Source organism: Budorcas taxicolor, chromosome 7 (assembly GCF_023091745.1).
Source record: "Budorcas taxicolor isolate Tak-1 chromosome 7, Takin1.1, whole genome shotgun sequence".
Taxonomy (NCBI): domain Eukaryota; kingdom Metazoa; phylum Chordata; class Mammalia; order Artiodactyla; family Bovidae; genus Budorcas; species Budorcas taxicolor.
This window is the reverse complement of record NC_068916.1, coordinates 17,024,760-17,044,226: the sequence shown is the minus strand read 5'-3', so window position 1 is coordinate 17,044,226 and position 19,467 is coordinate 17,024,760. Positions and strand designations below refer to the sequence as shown.

Genomic DNA, 19,467 nt, shown 5'->3' with positions numbered 1-19,467 from the left:
GGATCACAAAGAGTCGGACACCACTGAGCATGCACCATGAGGATCTTTTTAAAAAGGTAATTTCGAGGCTTCCTTGGTGGCCCAGTGGTTAAGATTCCGCCTTGCAATGCAAGAGACAGTGGTCTGAACCCTGGTCTGGGAAGATTCCACATACCATGGGGCAACTGACCCTTGTGCCACAACTACTAAGCCTGTGCACCCTGGAGAGAATGAGAAGCTCTCGCTCGCCACAGCTAGGAAAAGCCCACATGGAGCAACAAAGAACCAGTGCAGCCAGAAATAACAAAATAAATAAACTGAAGCCACTGAGCAGCAGCAGCAAATCAGTTCTGTTCAGTCCCTCAGTTGTGTCTGACTCTTTGCGACCCCATGGACTGCAGCACGCCAGGCTTCCCTGTCCTTCACCATCTCCCAGAGCTTGCTCAAACTCATTCCATCGAGTCAGTGATGCTATCCAACCATCTCACCCTCTGTCAACCCCTTCTCCTCCTGCCTTTAATCTTTCCCAGAATCAGGGTCTTTTCAAATGAGTCACTTCTTCGCATCAGGTAGCCAAAGTATTGGAGCTTCAGCTTCAGCATCAGTCCTTCCAGTGAATATTCAGGACTGATTTCCTTTTAGATTAACTGATTTGATCTCCTTGCAGTCCAAGAGACTCTCAAGAGCCTTCTTCGACACCACAGTTCAAAAGCACCAATTCTTCAGTGCTCAGCTTTCTTTATGGTCCAACTCACATCCATACATGACTACTGGAAAACCATAGCTTTGACTAAACAAACCTTTGTCAGCAAAGTAATGTCTCTGCTTTTTAATATACTATCTAGGTTGGTCATAGTTTTTCTTCCAAGGAATAAGCGTCTTTTAATTTCATTCCTGTAGTCACCATCTGCAGTGATTTTGGAGCCCAAGAAAATAAAGTCTGTCACTGTTTCCATTGTTTCCCCATCTATTTGCCATGAAGTGATGGGACCAGATGCCATGTTCATTGTTTTTTGAATGTTGAGTTTTAAACCAGCTTTTTCACTCTCCTCTTTCACTTTTATCAAGAGGCTCTTTAGTTCCTCTTTGCTTTCTGCTGTAAAGGTGGTGTCATCTGCACATCTGAGCTTATTGATATTTCTCCCGGCAATCTTGATTCCAGCTTGTGCTTCATACCTCCCAGCATTTCGCATGATGTTCTCTGCATATAAGTTAAATAAGCAGGGTGACAATATACAGCCTCAATGTACTCCTTTCCCAATTTCGAACCAGTCTGTTGTTCCATGTCCAGTTCTAACAGTTGCTTCTTGACCTGCATATAATTTTCTCAGGAGGCAGGTAAGGTGGTCTGGTATTCCCATCTCTTTAAGAATTTTTCAGTTTGTTGTGATCCACACAGTGTATAAAATACACACAGAGGGAAAAAAAAGATAATCATGTAATTTTTTGTTTCTGAACCACTTCAGGATATGTTGCAGATTTGATTCTGTTGCAGACTCGATTAGTGCTTTTACTAAGAACAAGGACATTCACTTATGTAACTGCAGCACAGATAGCAACTTGAGGAATTTTGACCCTGACGTAATGCTGTTATCTAATCCATGGTCCAGATTCCAGTTTCATCAACTGTGCCCATCATGTCCTTTACGGCAATGTTTTCTCTCTGGAGTTCCATCCAGGATCACATGGTGAATTTCCTTGTTGTGTTTCCCTAAGTATTTGGTAATACTGTCGTGTTTGACTCTTTGCGACCCCATGGACTGTAGCCCAATAGGCTTCTCTGTCCATGGGATTCTCCAGGCGAGAATACTGGAGTGGGTAGCCATTCCCTTCTCCAAGGGATCTCCAGGGATTGAACCCGAGTCTCCTGCATTGCAGATGACGTCTTTACCATCTGAGCCACCAGGGAAGCCCCAAGAATATTGGAGTCGGTAGCCATTTCCTTCTCTAAAGGATCTTTGCAACCCAGGGATTGAACCCAGGCTTCTTGCACTGCAGGTGGATTCTTTACCATCTGAGCCACCAAGGAAGCCCAAACTAGCATCTTGCTGTTTATCCATCCTATATGTAACAGTTTGCATCTGCCCAGTCCAGCCCTCTCCACATCACTCCTCCTTGACAACCACAAGTCTGTTCTCTTTGCTCACTTTAACCACTTAACTTTTTTCTTTTTTTGTCACGCAGCATGTGGGATCTTAGTTTCCTGACCAGGGATCGAACCCAGGCTACCTGAATGGAAGCTCAGAGTCTTAATCACTGGCCTGCTAGGCAACCCCTAACCACTTGACTTTAGTACTGGGTGATTGGTGCTGTAATGGGAAGCACAGAAGATGGCAGAGAAGGGGCCACCCCCAGCAGGAAAGACTTTTGGTGGGGGGCGGGGGGCAGCTGAGACTGAGTCATAACATTATCCAGATGAAAAGTGTCTGGAGTGAGTGACCCAGATTGGGGAAGACAGTGAATAACACACTGTAGCCTGGGATGTGTGTCTGTTTTTTCCTGGACCAGGCCAGAGGGACAGTGGGGCTCTGTGTGTAGACACCCTAAAAGAAGTTGCAGAGTCTCTGTCCAGGAATGGCCCCCTCACCACCTTTCCGGTCAGACTGTAGTCACATCCAGGTCACCACAGAAAGTCATCTTTAGGGCAGGAGGCTCAGACCAGAAAGGATGACTCAGATTCTAGGCTGAGCCTCCACAAAGAAGTGGCGTGGACTCTGCCCAAGTCATTCTTCCCACCTCCTCTCGCCTCCCACCCAGTCCTGCTAGCCAGGGTGCTTGCGTGCGTGTAAACCTACGACCTTCGGACCCCAGGGCAAACAGCCCTGAACTCCCTCAGGAAAGAATAAGAAGTGCATCAGGGCACACTAACTTAGCATTCACCTTGATCCCATTGGGCACGAGCGCAGTCCAGTCTTTCGTCACTCTCCAATCAGCCCTGGAAAGGAAAGTGTTCCTTACCCTTTTGGACTGACCGGAAAGTTGTGAGGTTCTGAGATGTTCACATACTTGACTGAAGACAGTCAGCTTGGAAAGGCCAAGATGTGAAACTTGTTCTCTCAAGTTCCTAACTAATGAATCTTTTTTTTTTTTTTTTAATCTTGCCTGTTTTTGTAAGTTATGGGTTTCACTGGTAGCTCAATTTGTAAAGAACCCGCCTCCTATGCTGGAGGCCCCGGTTTGATTCCTGGGTCGGGAAGATCCGTTGGAGAAGGGATAGGCGACCCTCTCCAGCATTCTTGGGCTTCCCTGGTGGCTCAGCTGGTGAAGAATCTGCCTGCAGTGCAGGAGACCTGGGTTCGATCCCTGGGTTGGGAAGATCCCCTGGAGAAGGGAAAGGCTACTCACTCTAGTATTCTGGTCTGGAGAATTCCATGTACTGTATAGTCCATAGGGTCTGAAACAGTTGGACATGACTGTCACTTTCACTTTGTAAGTTACTGTTTTGAATGGGTGAGGCATTAGTATTGTGCCAAGCCCCAAAAGTCCAAAAACCATAGCCAGAAAGACTTCTTTGGTGGCCCAGTGGCTAAGACTTGGTGCTCCTAATGCAGGGGGCTGGGGTTCCAGCCCCGGTCAGAGAACTAGACCCCGCTTGCAGCAGCTAAGAGCCCGCATCATGCCTCAGCTAAAAGACCCCACCTGCCACAACCATAATAAAAAGATCCTGAGTGTCACGGGCCGCAGCTGAAACCCAGTGCCACCAAACAAATATTTTTAAAAATAAAAAATCAAAACCCATAGCTGGAAAAGTCTCCCTTTCCCTAATCATGTGTTCACCTGAAACTTTGTTCAAGAGTGTTTATTCATAATCATTTTTAAAATTCTTTGTGGGTCTAAACATACTCCTTTTCAAAACTTCAAAATTGTTATGGACTGAATGTTTGGATTCTCTTAAAATTCATATGTTGAATGCAATGAGTGACAAAGATTTATTGTATAGCGCAGGGAACTATAGTCAATAGTTATCTTGTAACAAACTATAATGAAAGATAATTTCAAAAATAATATGTGTATATGTATAACTGAATCACCTTGCTGTGAAACATTGTAAGTCAACTATACTTCAATAAAATATAAATATTAAAAAAATTAATTCATATATTGAAGCCCTAAAACCCCAATCTAATGGTAATTGGAGGTGGGGCCTTTGGGAGTGATTAGGTCATGACAGGGCTTCCCAGGTGGCTCAGTGGGTAAAAGAATCTGCCTGCAGTGCAGGAGACACAGGCAGACACAGGTTCGATTCCTGGATGGGGAAGATCCCCTGGAGAAGGGCATGGCTACCTACTCCAATATTCTTGCCTGGAGAATTCCAAGGACAGAGGAACCTGGCAGGCTACAGTCCATGGAGTCGCAAAGAGTCAGATATGACTTAGCATAGCACAGCAATCTGTACATACTTCAGGTGCACGATCTAATCAACTTTGACCTATGTAAACCCCTGTGACTTTATCAGCATAATGAAGGTAATAGAAATCTCTATCACACCCCAAAGCTTCCTTGTCCCTCTTAGGAAGCTCCCACTGGCTCCTCCCATCTTCCCCAGATAACCACATCTTGCTTTCTGTCACTACAGGTAAGTTTGCATTTCCTAGAATTTTATATAAACGGAATCACATAAAATGAACTCTTTTTTTTGGTCCACTTTTTTTTTTTCACTCAGCATGATTATTTTGAAAGTCATCCATGTTGCAAGGTGTATCAATAGTATAGTTATTTTTAATGTTGATATGGATAAACCAACAAATGAAATCCATTCATCTGTTGAAGAACATTTGAGTTGTTTCCGGTCTTCACTTATTAAAAATAAAAGCTTCTGGGACTCCCCTGGTGGTTCAGTGGTTCAGTGGCTTCACCTTCCAATGCAGATGGTGTGAGTTCAATCCCTGCTTGGGGAGCTAAGATCCCACATGCTTCATGGCCAAAAACCAAAATATAAAATAGAAATTTAACAACTTATATTGTAAAATATTGTAACAAATCCAGTAGAGACTTTAAAAATTGCCCACAACAACAAAAATCTTTTTAAAAATACAGCTCCTATGGACAATTCACATACAACTTTCAAGAAGTTATTTTAAATTGAAATATATTTTATTTACAATGTATTAATTTCTGCTGAACAGCAAAGTGATTCAGGAATATATATATATATACACATATATATATATATATATTCTTCTTTATATTCCTTCCATTATGGTTTATCATAGAACACTGAATATAGTTCCTGTGCTGTGCAATAAGACCTTGTTCTTTATCCATCCTATGTATCATAGTTTGCATCTGCTAATCCCGAACTCCCAATCCTTTCTGCCGCCTTGGCAACCTTAAGTCTGTTCCCTATGTCTGTGAGTCTGTTTCAGTTTTGTAGATAAGTTCATTTGGATCTAATTTTAGATTCCACATATAAATGACATCATATGGTATTTGCCTCAGTTTCTGATTTGCTTCACTTAGTATGTGCATCCAATGTCAGGTACAAGTTTTTGATGGAATAGTGCTTTCATTACTCTTGGAGAAAAAAAATTTAATTAAAAATTTTAATTTCCATTTCCCTAGTACTCCTGTCCCTTATCCATCCAGTTCCCCTTGTACATATTCACAATCACTGTCAATAGTATGTATGTATGTATGTATGTGTATATATATATATATATATATATATATATATATATAACTGAGTCACATTTCTGTAACCTGAAACTAACACTACATTGTAAATCAACTATAATTAAATTTAAATAATAAAGACCAAAAAAAAGTTCTTCTAGGTTTTAAGTCACAGAGAATCTTTATTGCAAGGTAAGATTTTCCTTTTCTACTCCCTTGCAGAACATTTATAGTTTTATTTTCATGCTTAGTTATTTGATGCAAATTACAACATCTTACAGCCCTGAAATTAAAACATGCTTGCTCCTTGAAAGGAAAGCTATGACAAACCTTAACAGCATATTCAAAAGCAGAAACATCACTTTGCCAACAGAGGTCCATATGTATGGATGTGAGAGTTGGACTGTAAAGAAAGCTGACTGCCGAAGAATTGATGCTTTCAAATTGTGTTGCTGGAGAAGACTCTTGAGAGTCCCTTGGACAGCAAGGAGATCAAACCAGTCAATACTAAAGGAAATCAGTCCTGAATATTCATTGGAAGGACTGATGCTGAAGCTCCAGTACTTTGGCCACCTGAAGAAAAGAGCTGACTCACTGGAAAAGACCCTGATGCTGGGAAAGATTAAAGGCAGGAGAAGGGGGCAACAGAGGATGAGATGGTTGGATGGCATCATCAACTCAATGGACATGAGTTTGAGCAAACTCCAGGAGATGGTGAAGAACAGAGGAGCCTGGCATACTGCAGTCCATGGGGTCACAAAGAATCGGACATGACTTAGCGACTGAGTAACAATATCTTAATGAATCAGTTACATCACTTCCTTAACCAGTGATTTATTGTAAGTGACTGGCTCACAGTCTGGAAACAACCTAAGTGTTCCAGCACAAGAGTATGGCTTATCCAGTGTAACGCACCAAACACATTTTCAAATTGCAAATTATTTCAAGGAAGTACTTAGTGACCTCCGAGAAATACAGTGTGTGTTAAGTAAGAAATTCAAACTGTGTGTCCAGTAACATCCCAATGTTTCTTTCTTTTTTTAAAAGTTAAAGTACAGCTAATTTACAATGTTATGTTACTTTAAAGTGTACAGCAAAGTGATTCAGTTCCAATGTTTCCTTTTAAACATGTTTATGAGAAAAGAGGCTGGTGAGAAACACAGAAATGGATTAACAACCTCAGGCAGGATGTCTGTGGGCCTGTTCATTTATTCATGAAGATATCTATTCGTGTTTGGATTACAAAGGAGGCAGTTCTGCATCTCTGCCTGACAGTGTCCATCACCACTGATGAAGTAACCTTGCTGAAAAATCAAACTTGAATCTAAAAAAAAATCCCTAGAATGTCCAAAATCCAAAATAGTAGCAATGAGTCACCTGTGGCTGTCAAGCACTTGAAAGGTGGCCATTGCAAGTTGTCATGTGATGTGTTCTAAGTATAAACAACACACCACATTAGGAAGACTTGGTTTAAAAAAAAGTAAAATATCTAAGTTTTTAATATGTATTGCATGTTGAAATCATCAAATTTTGGGTGTGTTAGATTGAAATTAATGATTAAACTAAAGAGAGAAAATAAAGAGAAAGACAAATACCATATGATATCATTTATATGTGGAATCTAAAATATGACACAAGCATGTCTATGAAACAGAAATAGATTCACAGACACAGAGACAGACTTGTGGTCACCAAAGGGGAGGGGTGGGCGAGGGATGGATTGGGAGTTTGGGATTAGCAGATACAAACTCTTATATACAGGTTGGGTAAACAACATGTTACTGTATAGCACAAAGAACTGTATTCAATATCCTATGATAAACCACAATGGAAAAGAATATGAAAAAGAATATATGTGTATGCATAACTGAATCACTTTGCTGTAAGCAGGAATTAACGCATCATAAATCAATTATATTTCCATACAATTAATTCTTAAAAATGATTAAAACTGGGACCTCTCTGGTGGTGCAGCAGATGGGAATCTGCCCGCAGTGCCGGGGTCACGGGTCCGATCCCTGGTCCTGGAAGATCCCACGTGGCGCTGAGCCACTAAGCCTGCTGGCCACAACTACTGCGCCCATGTGCTACAGCTGCTGAAGTCGGAGTGCCTAGAGCCTGTGCTCCGAAACTAGCCGCTGCAATGAGAAGCCTGAGCTCTGTGATGGAGAGAGAAACTAGAGGAAGCGCAGGCAAAAGTAAGGAAGACCCAGGACAGCCAAAATAAATAAATACATAGTTACAAACGATTAAGGCAAATTTTGTCTTCTTTAATTTACTTTTTAGAGTGGCTACTAGAAAAATTTAAACTTGTGATTAGTATTCGTGGCTCACGTTATATTTTTATTACACAGCATTGGTCTAGATCGAGACCTAGATCCAGCTGCCAATTTTTACAAAATGCAGAAGACAGGGGAGCATCTTAAAGGACACCACAGGGTGGGGTCAGCCCAATCCAAACTGTGAGAGATGCTAGCGGACAAATCTTTCTCTCTTTTTTAAGCAAAAAACTGAAAACAACAACAACAAAAAGATGGTGAGAGAATTTTTAGTTTCAGTCAAGGTACACTTCAACAGTCTGTGAACCAAGAACTTCTAGAAGTTCACGCTGGATTTAGAAAAAGTAGGTGAACCAGAGATCAAATTGCCAACATCCATTGGATCATAGAAAAAGCAAGAGAGTTCCAGAAAAACATCTACTTCTGCTTTACTGACTATGCTAAAGCCATTGACTACGTGAATTACAACAAACTGGAACATTCTTAAAGAGATGGGAATACCAGACCCTGAGAATACCAGACCACCTTACCTGCCTCCTGAGAGATCTGTATTTAGGTCAAAAAGCAACAGTTAGAAGTGGACATGGACTGTTTATAATAGCCAGGACATGGAAATAACCTAGATGTCCATCAGCAGACGAAGGGATAGGAAAGCTGTGGTACATATACACAATGGAGTATTACTCAGCCATTAAAAAGAATACATTTGAATCAGTTCTAATGAGGTGGATGAAACTGGAGCCTATTATACAGAGTGAAGTAAGCCAGAAAGAAAAACACCAATACAGTATACTAACGCATATATATGGAATTTAGAAAGATGGTAACGATAACCCTGTATGTGAGACAGCAAAAGAGACACAGAACAGTCTTTTGGACTCTGGGAGAAGGAGAGGGTGGGTTGATTTGGGAGAACAGCACTGAAACGTATATTATCGTATGTGAAACAGGTCGCCAGTCCAGGTTCGATGCATGATACAGGATCCTTGGGGCTGGTGCACTAGGATGACCCAGAGGGATGGGATGCGGAGGGAGGTGGGAGGGGGGTTCAGGATGGGGAACACATTTACACCCGTGGCAGATTCATGTCAATGTATGGCAAAACCACTACAATATTGTAAAGTAAAAAAAAAGAAGAAGAAGTGGACATGGAACAATGGACTGCCTCCAAACTGGGAAAGGGGTGCGTCAAGGAATTTTTAGTTTAAAAGAGATTTAATGGCAATTTTTACAAATACTTATTTATTTGGCTGCACCAAGTCTTAGTTGAGGCATATAGCAGCTTTTGCTGTGGCATGTGGGATCTAGTTCCCTGAATAGAGATCAAACCCTCACCCCCTGCACTAGGAGCACAGTCTTAACCACTGAACCACCAGGACAGTCCCCAAAAGAGAGTTAAAAACATTTCAACCAAACGTAACATGTGGATATTTGAGAAACTTGATTCAAACGATCTCTAAAATAATAAAGGATAACAACAAATTATAAAATTTATGGACATTAAATTACTGGACATTGGATGATGTTGAAATTTAAAATATGATAATGTTATATGGGTATTTTTATTTTTAAATTTAATTTAATTTAAAAAATTTATTTGTATGCACTGGGTCTAGGTTGTGGCATGTCTGATCTAGCTCCCTGACCAGGGATTAAACCTAGTATTGGGAGCACAGAATCTTAGCCATTGGACCACCAGGGAAGTCCCAACATAGGGTTTTTTTTTTTTAAGAAATGTCCTAAAAAAGTGAGTTGTGTCTCCTAGAATGCATACTCAAATATCTACTGATAACGAAATGGCCCAGATTTGCTTCAAAATAATCCAACTGGGAGGAAGTGGGAACCCAGGTGGGAGATGAAACAAAATAGACTTCATAACTGGTGTTCAGATTATACTATCTCTTTTTTTCATTTGGGAAAATATGTTATTCTTCAGTTGCCCAGTCGTGTCTGACTCTTTAGGACCCTGTGGACTGCAGCATGCCAGGCCTCCCTGTCCTTCACCATCTCCCGGAGTTTGCCCAAGTTCATGTCTATTGCATCAGTGATGCCATCCAGCCATCTCATCCTCTGACTCCCTCTTCTTCTGCCCTTGATCTTTCCCAGCGTCAGGGGCTTTTCCAATGAGTTGTCTGTTCGAGTCAGATGACCAAAATACTGGAGCTTCAGCTTTGGCATCAGTCCTTCCAGTGAATATTCAGGGTTGATTTCCCTAAAGATTGACTGGTTTGATCTCCTTGATGTCCAAGGGACTTTCAGGAGTCTTCTCCAGCACCACAGTTCGAAGACATCAATTCTTTGTTGTTCTGCCTTCTTTATGGTCCAGTTCTCACAACCATTCGTGACCACTGGGAAGATCAGCAGGAAAAGATACATCACACAAAATTTACCATCTTTACCACTTTTAGGTGTACAGTTGAGTAGCATCTCCCTACTTCCTGGTTCACAATGCTCCAAGTTAAAAGGTGAAAATAAAATTTTTGAAGACGTAAAAGATTCAAGTAAAAATATGTTGGTGGCTTCAATATTGATGGGCTGGTGCACCGAGTTTTATTTCTCTCTTTAGCTTCTTAATTTTCCATGATAAACATGCTAATTAAAATTTTTTGTAACAGTAAAAAAAAGCTAGATACGACTTTTTGTTTCTTTTTTCTGAAGAAAAATTGCTTCCCAAGTAATACCTGGACCAGCCTTGCACCCTGGCATTTGGCTAGGGAGAAGCGCCTCTGGTGGCGAATCAGAGAGCAGCTCCCAGGAGGAAAGGACAGTGTTCCCAGCTGCTGAGTCCCCCTGTCCTGTGCGAGACTCTTGAAGGCTGAGAGGTCCCCTGGGGGTGTCCTCAATGTTTTGTCCTAGAAGGTAAGCGATTCAAAGGAGGGGTCAAAGGGAGATGCGGACGTGATGAGCAGCAACTTTCCTCTTCCTCCCCGCCCCCCACTTCCTCTTCCCTTTAGACCATCTCATTTACTTAACAGCAATTCATCTATTCGTTAATGAATTGAGCACCTACTGTGTGCCTGGCTCCGTTCCAGGCACTGGGGACAAATGTCTTTTCCCCTAATGGAGCTGGGACAGTGTCTGTGAGAGAGACACAGTAAACAAAGAAAATGTATAGCATGTTACATGGTAATAAGTATTAAGAAGAAAAATAAATTGAAGAAAGGAGATATGGAATGAGGGGATGATGGAAATTTTATTGATTTATTTTAAAAAGCTTTGCCATGCCACGTGGCAGGTGGGATCCTAGTTCCCCAACCAGGGATCAAACAGGATTGCTGTTGTTGTTCAGTGGCTCAGTCGTGTCCGATTTTTTTGTAACCCCATGGACTACAGCGCGCATAGGACAGGCATCCCTGTCCTTCACTGTCTCCCGGAGATTGCTCAAACTCAAGTCCATTGAGTTGGTGATGCCATCCAACCATCTCATCCTCTGTCGTCCCCTTCTCCTTCCTTCAATCTTTCCCAGCATTAGAGTCTTTTCCAGTCAGTCGGCTCTTCGCATCAGGTGGCCAAAATATTAGAGCTTCAGCTTCAGCGTCAGTCCTTCTAATGAATATTCAAGGTTGATTTCCTTTAGGATTGACTTGTTTGATCTCATTGCAGTCGAAGAGACTCTCAGGAGTCTTCTCCAGCACCACAGTTCATAAGCGTCAATTCTGCGGTGCTCAAACTACTGAACAGCCAAAGAAGTCCCTTGGCTATTTGAAATAGAGTAGGCATCCCACTCCAGTACTCTTGTCTGGAAAATCCCATGGATGGAGGAGCCTGGTGGGCTGCAATCCATGGGGTCGCTAAGAGTCGGGTACGACTGAGCGACTTCACTTTCACTTTTCACTTTGATGCATTGGAGGAGGAAAAGGCAACCCACTCCAGTGTTCTTGCCTGGAGAATCCCAGGGACGGGGGAGCCTGGTGGGCTGCAGTCTATGGGGTCACACAGAGTCGGACATGACTGAAGCGACTTAGCAGCAGCAGCAGCAGCAGTCTGGACCTGACTGCAGCCATGAGATTAAAAGACGCTTGCTCCTTGGAAGAAAAGCTATGACAAACCTAGACAGTATATTAAAAAGCAGAAACATTGCTTTTCTGACAAAAGTGCATATAGTCAAAGCTATAGTTTTCCCAGTAGTCTTGTATGGATGTGAGATTTGGACCGTAAAGAAGGCTGAGCGCCAAAAAATTGATGTGACTGAACCACAACAACAAGTCTGGACCCGAATCATGGAGAAGAGGCTGTGTGAGTAGTGAGGCAAAGGGGGTGAAGAAGTAAGTCAGGCAGATATCTGGGGGAAGGATATTCTAGGAAGAAGGAATAGCCAGTGCAAAGGGCCTGAGGTTTCTGATGTGTTTGAGGAACACTAAGAAGTTCGCGCAGGGCAAAACAGGGGTGGTGGGGAGGGGAGAGAGACAGACTGAGAAAAGGATAATACCCAAACATGGCAACATGGTTACCATTTGAGGAATCTGATTAAGGAACACATAAACACAGTGAGTGTGCTGCTGCTGCTGCTAAGTCGCTTCAGTCGTGTCCGACTCTGTGCGACCCCATAGACGGAAGCCCACCAGGTTCCCAGGTGAGTATATATGTTACCAAAAGAGTGTGTGTGGGGTCTGACTGCTCGCTGCCCAGAAGCCAATCACCAGGCCAGGTTGGTGGAAAGGGAAGTTTGCTTTATTTCAGATGCTAGCAACGGGGGTTGGGGGACACGCAGATGTCTGTCCAAAGGCCCACTCCCCCAACACCAGCAACCAGTTGGGCAAGGGCTTTTATAAACAGAAGGAGGAGGCCACATGCAGAAACAGAACAGTCATTCCTGACAGTCATCTTCAAATTGATCATCGGTGGTCTGACCAGTATCATCTTGGTTGTTTTGGGTACCGTTAATCTTCAGTTCCAGGGTCTGTTTGTTCCCATTTCTTTGAGGCCGGTTCTCAAGATTGTGGCAGCTTATTTCGTGAGTACAATCTGGTCATTATGTAGCTACCTTCTCCACCTGGGGTTTTAGTATCTGTAAGACAGCTCAGTGGATGTGGCTCAGAAGATCATTTACAGCCTTTGTGAAAGAACTGAAGGTCCTTGACTCTGCTTAACATCATTATTATTATTTTACCTCCTTTGACTGTTTTCTTTTGTTTCTGCATTTCACTGATTAAACTTATTCTTTGACTAAAGCCTTCCACAGACTAAAGGCAGGCAGAGGACATGGGGTGGTGGGGCTGGGCGGGGCAAGGACCATAGAGTCGTCCTGCTCTGTTTCATATAGACAGGTATAGATATAGATACACATGTTTTCTGAACCTTTTGCAAACCAGTCATAGACATGACTTTTCCTTATTCCTAAATACTTCAATTTATATTTCCTGAGAAAAAATGACCTTCTCTTACAGAGGGTTTCTCTACCTTGTTGACTCTGATGGCAGATAATTCTTTGCTGTGGAGGGCTGTCCTGTGCACTGTAAGATTTTTAACATCCCCGGCCTCCACCCACTAGATGTCAGTAGCGCACATGTCCCTACATCCCTGGTTGAGACAGCCAAAAATGCCTTCACAAGTTAGCTAATGTCCCCTGGATGACAGAAGAATGCCCCACCCCCGCCCTCTCCCCTAACTGAGAACCATTGCTTCTATAACTACAATGCAATGGTCACAAGCAGGGAATTTAATATTGATCAAATATTGCTACCTGAACTACAGACATTCAACATTGTCAGTGATCCAATAATGTCTTCCTTGGTCATTTTAACTTTCTGGCCTCTGGTCCAATCCGGGGTCATGCCCTGCAGACAGATGTCATGCCTAGAATGTCCTTTCTCCTTTCCTTGTCTTTCATGACAATGACATTTTTTTAAAAAATTATTGAAGAAAGAAAATAACACACATTTTAAAAAACATTTATTGAAGTATGGTTGATTTACAATGTTGTGTTAATTTCTGCAGCACAGCGAAGTGATTATGAAAGTGTAACTGAAGTACTTATCTATAACTGAAGAATATATACATTCTTCTTAAATATTATTTTTCATATTCTTTTCCATTGTGGTTTATCATAGGATATTGAATACATTTCTTCGTGCAATACAGTAGCATGTTGTTTATCCAGCCTGTATATAAGAGCTTGCATCTGCTAATCCCAAACCCCCAATCCATCCCTCCCCCGCCGACCTCCCCCTTGGCAACCACGAGTCTGTTCTCTGTGTCTGTGACTTTGTTTCTGTTTCATAGATATGTTCCCTTATGTTGTGCTGTGTTTGTTTGTCTCCCTGACTCCATGGCTTGCAGGATCTTAGTTCCCTGATCACGGATTGAATCCAGGCCCTTGGCAGTGAAAGCACAGAGTCCTGATCACTGGACCACCAGGGAATTCCCTGTGTTGTATTTTAGATTCCACATATAAGTGATATCATATGGTATTTGTTGTCCTTTTTCTGATTTGCTTCGTTTGGCATGATAAACTCTAGGTCCATCCATGTTGTTGTAAATGGCATTATTTCATTATGTTTTATGGCTGATTAGTATTCCATTCAGAAAACTAAGATTATGGCATCTGGTCCCATCACATCATGGGAAATAGATGGGGAAACAGTGGACACAGTGTCAGCCTTTATTTTTCCAAAATCCCTGCAGACGGTGATTGCAGTCATGAAATTAAAAGACGCTTACTCCTTGGAAGGAAAGTTATGACCAACCTAGATAGCATATTCAAAAGCAGAGATACTACTTTGCCAACAAAGGTCCGTCTAGTCAAGGCTATGGTTTTTCCTGTGGTCATGTATGGATGTGAGAGTTGGACCATGAAGAAAGCTGAGTGCCAAAGAATTGATGCTTTTGAACTGTGGTGTTGGAGAAGACTCTTGAGAGTCCCTTGGACTGCAAGGAGATCCAACCAGTTCAGTCACTCAGTCGTGTCCGACTCTTTGTGACCCCATGAATTGCAGCACGCCAGGCCTCCCTGTCCATCACCAACTCCCGGCGTTCACTCAGACTCACATCCATCGAGTCAGTGATGCCATCCAGCCATCTCATCCTCAGTCGTCCCTTTCTCCTCCTGCCCCCAATCCCTCCCAGCATCAGAGTCTTTTCCAATGAGTCAACTCTTCGCATGACGTGGCCAAAGTACTGGAGTTTCAGCTTTAGTATCATTCCTTCCAAAGAAATCCCAGGGTTGATCTCCTTCAGAATGGGTTGGTTGGATCTCCTTTCAGTCCAAGGGACTCTCAAGAGTCTTCTCCAACACCACAGTTCAAAAGCATCCATTCTTCGGCACTCAGCCTTCTTCATGGTCCAACTCTCACATCCATACATGACCACAGGAAAAACCATAGCCTTGACTAGACGGACCTTAGTCGGCAAAGTTATGTCTCTGCTTTTGAATATGCTGTCTAGGTTGCTCATAACTTTTCTTCCAAGGAATAAATGTCTTTTAATCTCATGGCTGCAGTCACCATCTGCAGTGATTTTGGAGCCCCAAAAAATAAAGTCTGACACTGTTTCCACTGTTTCCCCATCTATTTGCCATGAAGTGATGGGACCAGATGCCATGATCTTCATTTTCTGAATGTTGAGCTTTAAGCCAACTTTTTTACTCTCCTCTTTCACTTTCATCAAGTGGGTTTTTAGTTCTTCTTCACTTTCTGCCATAAGGGTGGTGTCATCTGCATATCTGAGGTTATTGAGATTTCTCCCAGCAATCTTGATTCCAGCTTGTGTTTCTTCCAGTCCAGCGTTTCTCACGATGTACTCTGCATAGAAGTTAAATAAGCAGGGTGACAAATAAGCAGGACTCCTTTTCCTATTTGGAACCAGTCTGTTGTTCCATGTCCAGTTCTAACTGTTGCTTCCTGACCTGCATACAGATTTCTCAAGAGGCAGGTCAGGTGGTCTGGTATTCCCATCTCTCTCAGAATTTTCCACAGTTTATTGTGATCCACACAGTCAAAGGCTTTGGTCTAGTCAATAAAGCAGAAATAGATGTTTTTCTAGAACTCTCTTGCTTTTTCCATGATCCAGTGGATGTTGGCAATTTGATCTCTGGTTCCTCTGCCTTTTCTAAAACCAGCTTGAACATCAGGAAATTCACAGTTCACGTCTTGCTGAAGCCTGGCGTGGAGAAATTTGAGCATTACTTTACTAGCATGTGAGATGAGTGCAATTGTGTGGTAGTTTGAGCATTCTTTGGCATTGCCTTTCTTTGGGATTGGAATGAAAACTGACCTTTTCCAGTCCTGTGGCCACTGCTGAGTTTTCCAAATTTGCTGGCGTATTGAGTGCAGCACTCTCACAGCATCATCTTTCACTATTTGAAGTAGCTCAACTAGAATTCCATCACCTCCACTAGCTTTGTTCATAGTGATGCTTTCTAAGGCCCACTTGACTTCACATTCCAGGATGTCTGGCTCTACGTGACTGATCACACCATCGTGATTATCTTGGTCATGAAGATCGTTTTTGTACAGTTCTCTGTGTATTCTTGCCACCTCTTCTTAATATCTTCTGCTTCTGTTAGGTCCATACCATTTCTGTCCTTTATCGAGCCCATCTTTGCATGAAATGTTCCCTTGGTATCTCTAATTTTCTTGAAGAGATCTCTAGTCTTTCCCATTCTGTTCTTTTCCTCCATTTCTTTGCGTTGATCGCTGAAGAAGGCTTTCTTATCTCTCCTTGCTATTCTCTGGAACTCGGCATTCAGATGCTTATATCTTTCCTTTTCTTTTGCTTTTTGCTTCTATTCTTTTCACAGCTATTTCTAAGCCCTCCCCAGACAGCCATTTTGCTTTTTTGCATTTCTTTTCCACGGGGATGGTCTTGATCCCTGTCTCCTGTACAATGTCACAAACCTCCGTCCATAGTTCATCAGGCACTCTATCTATCAGATCTAGGCCCTTAAATCTATTTCTCACTTCCACTGTATAATCATAAGGGATTTGATTTAGGTCATACCTGAATGGTCTAGTGGTTTTCCCTACTTTCTTCAATTTAAGTCTGAATTTGGTAATAAGGAGTTCATGATCTGAGCCACAGTCAGCTCCTGGTCTTATTTTTGCTGACTGTATAGGGTTTCTCCATCTTTGGCTGCAAAGAATATAATCAATCTGATTTCGGCGTTGACCATCTGGTGATGTCCATGTGTAGAGTCTTCTCTTGTGTTGTTGGAAGTGTGTGTTTGCTATGACCAGTGCATTTTCTTGGCAAAACTCTTTGCCCTGCTTCATTCTGCATTCCAAGGCCAAATTTGCCTGTTACCCCAGGTGTTTCTTGACTTCCTACTTTTGCATTCCAGTCCCCTATAATGAAAAGGACATCTTTTGGGGGTATTAGTTCTAAAAGGTCTTGTAGGTCTTCATAGAACCGTTCAACTTCAGCTTCTTCAGCATTACTGGTTGGGGCATAGACTTGGATTACTGTGATATTGAATGGTTTGCGTTGGAAACGAACAGAGATCATTTTGTTGTTTTTGAGATTGCATCCAAGTATTGCATTTTGGACTCTTTTTTTTGACCATGATGGCTATTCCATTTCTTCTGAGGGATTTCTGCCCACAGTAGTAGATATAATGGTCACCTGAGTTAAATTCACCCATTCCAATCCATTTTAGTTTGCTGATTCCCAGAATGTTGACGTTCACTCTTGCCATCTCTTGTTTGACCACTTCCAATTTGCCTTGATTCATGGACCTGACATTCCAGGTTCCTATGCAATATTGCTCTTTACAACATCGGACCTTGCTTCTATCACCAGTCACATCCACAGCTGGGTATTGTTTTTGCTTTGGGTCCATCCCTTCATTCTTTCTGGAGTTATTTCTCCACTGATCTCCAGTAGCATATTGGGCACCTACTGACCTGGGGAGTTCCTCTTTCAGTATCGTATCATTTTGCCTTTTCATACTGTTCATGGGGTTCCCAAGGCAAGAATACTGAAGTGGTTTGCCATTCCCTTCTCCACTGTCAGACCTCTCCACCATGACCCACCCATCTTGGATTGCCCCGCAGGCATGGCTTAATTTCATTGAGTTAGACAAGGCTGTGGTCCTAGCGTGATTAGATTGACTAGTTTTCTGTGAGTATGGTTTCAGTGTGTCTGCCCTCTGATGCCCTCTTGCAACACCCACCATCTTACTTGTGTTTCTCTTACCTTGGGCGTGGGGTATCTCTTAACAGCTGCTCCAGCAAAGCGCAGCTGCTGCTGCTTACCTTGGATGAAGGGTATCTCCTCACCGCCACCCTTCCTGACCTTCAAAGTGGGATAGCTCCTCTAGGCCCTCCTGCGCCCGTGCAGCCACTACTCCTTGGACATGGGGTTGCTCCTCCTGGCCCCACGTGTTCATTGGAAGGACTGATGCTGAAGCTGAAACTCCCATACTTTGGCCACCTCATGTGAAGAGTTGACTCACTGGAAAAGACCCTGATGCTGGGAGGGATTGGGGGCAGGAGGAGAAGGGGACGACAGACGATGAGATGATTGGATGGCATCACTGACTCGATGGACATGAGTTTGGGTGGACTCCGGGAGTTGGTGATGAACAGGGAGGCCTGGCGTGCTGCGATTCATGGGGTCACAAAGAGTTGGACACGACTGAGCGACTGAACTGAACTAAGTATTCCATTGTGTTTATGTACCACATATTCTTGATCCATTCCTCTGTCGATTGATGTTTAGATTGTTTCCACGTCTTGACTATTATAAATAGTCCTGCTATGAACATTGACGTGAATGCATCTTTATGAAATGTAGTTTTGTTTGGATATATGCCCAGGAGTGGGGTTCCTGGATAATATGGCACCTCTAGTGTTTTGATGAACCTCCATACTGTTTTCCATAGTGGCTGCACCAGTTTACGTTCCTACCAACAGTATGGAAGAGTTCTCTTTTCTTTACCCCCTGTCCAACATTTGTTATTTGTAGACTTCTTGACATTGACATTTTTGAAAGTCATAGGCCAGTTGTTTTGTAGAATGTTCTTGTCTGAGACATTGCATTTGTCTGATTTTCCTTGTGATTAGATTCAGGTTAAGCAGCTTTGGAAGAAATACTACAGAAGTGATCGTGTGTCCCTTTCTATGCAGTGTATCAGGATTCGATTTGTCCACTTGCTCCATTACTGGTTATTAAAACTATGATCCCTTGATTAAGACATTGTCTGTTTCTCCTCTGTGAAATGACAGTTTTTTCCTTTGTCATAAATATGTATTTTATGGGCAGATACAGAGAAGCTACACAAATACCTTGTTTCTCATGAAACTTCAGCTCACCAGTTTCAGCATCCATTGATGATTCTTGCCTGAATCAATTGTCCTGATTTGTTGCTTTTAATAATTATTCTACATAAGCCCTGAATACACTCAAAAGGCTGCTTTTAACCTATGTGTGAAATGGAAAGAGCAGTAATGAAATGGGACTTCCCTGGAAGTCCAGTGATTAAGACTCTGTGCTTCCAAGACAGGGGTGCAGGTTTGATTCCTGATCGTCAGGGAACTAAGACCCTTCATACTGAGTGGCTCAAAAAGAAAAGGAAATACAGGGACTTCCCTGGTAGTCCAGTGATTAAGACTCTGCACTCCTGATGCAGAGGGCCTGGGTTCGATCCTTGGTCAGGGAA

At 42.5% G+C, this 19,467-nt stretch overlaps 1 non-coding gene across 1 annotated transcript; it reads left to right on the top strand.

Moving 5' to 3' along the window:
- Positions 1-19,394: 19,394 nt before the first annotated feature.
- On the top strand, positions 19,395-19,467 carry TRNAR-CCU (transfer RNA arginine (anticodon CCU)). Its single transcript has one exon. It is a non-coding gene; the product is annotated as a tRNA-Arg (tRNA).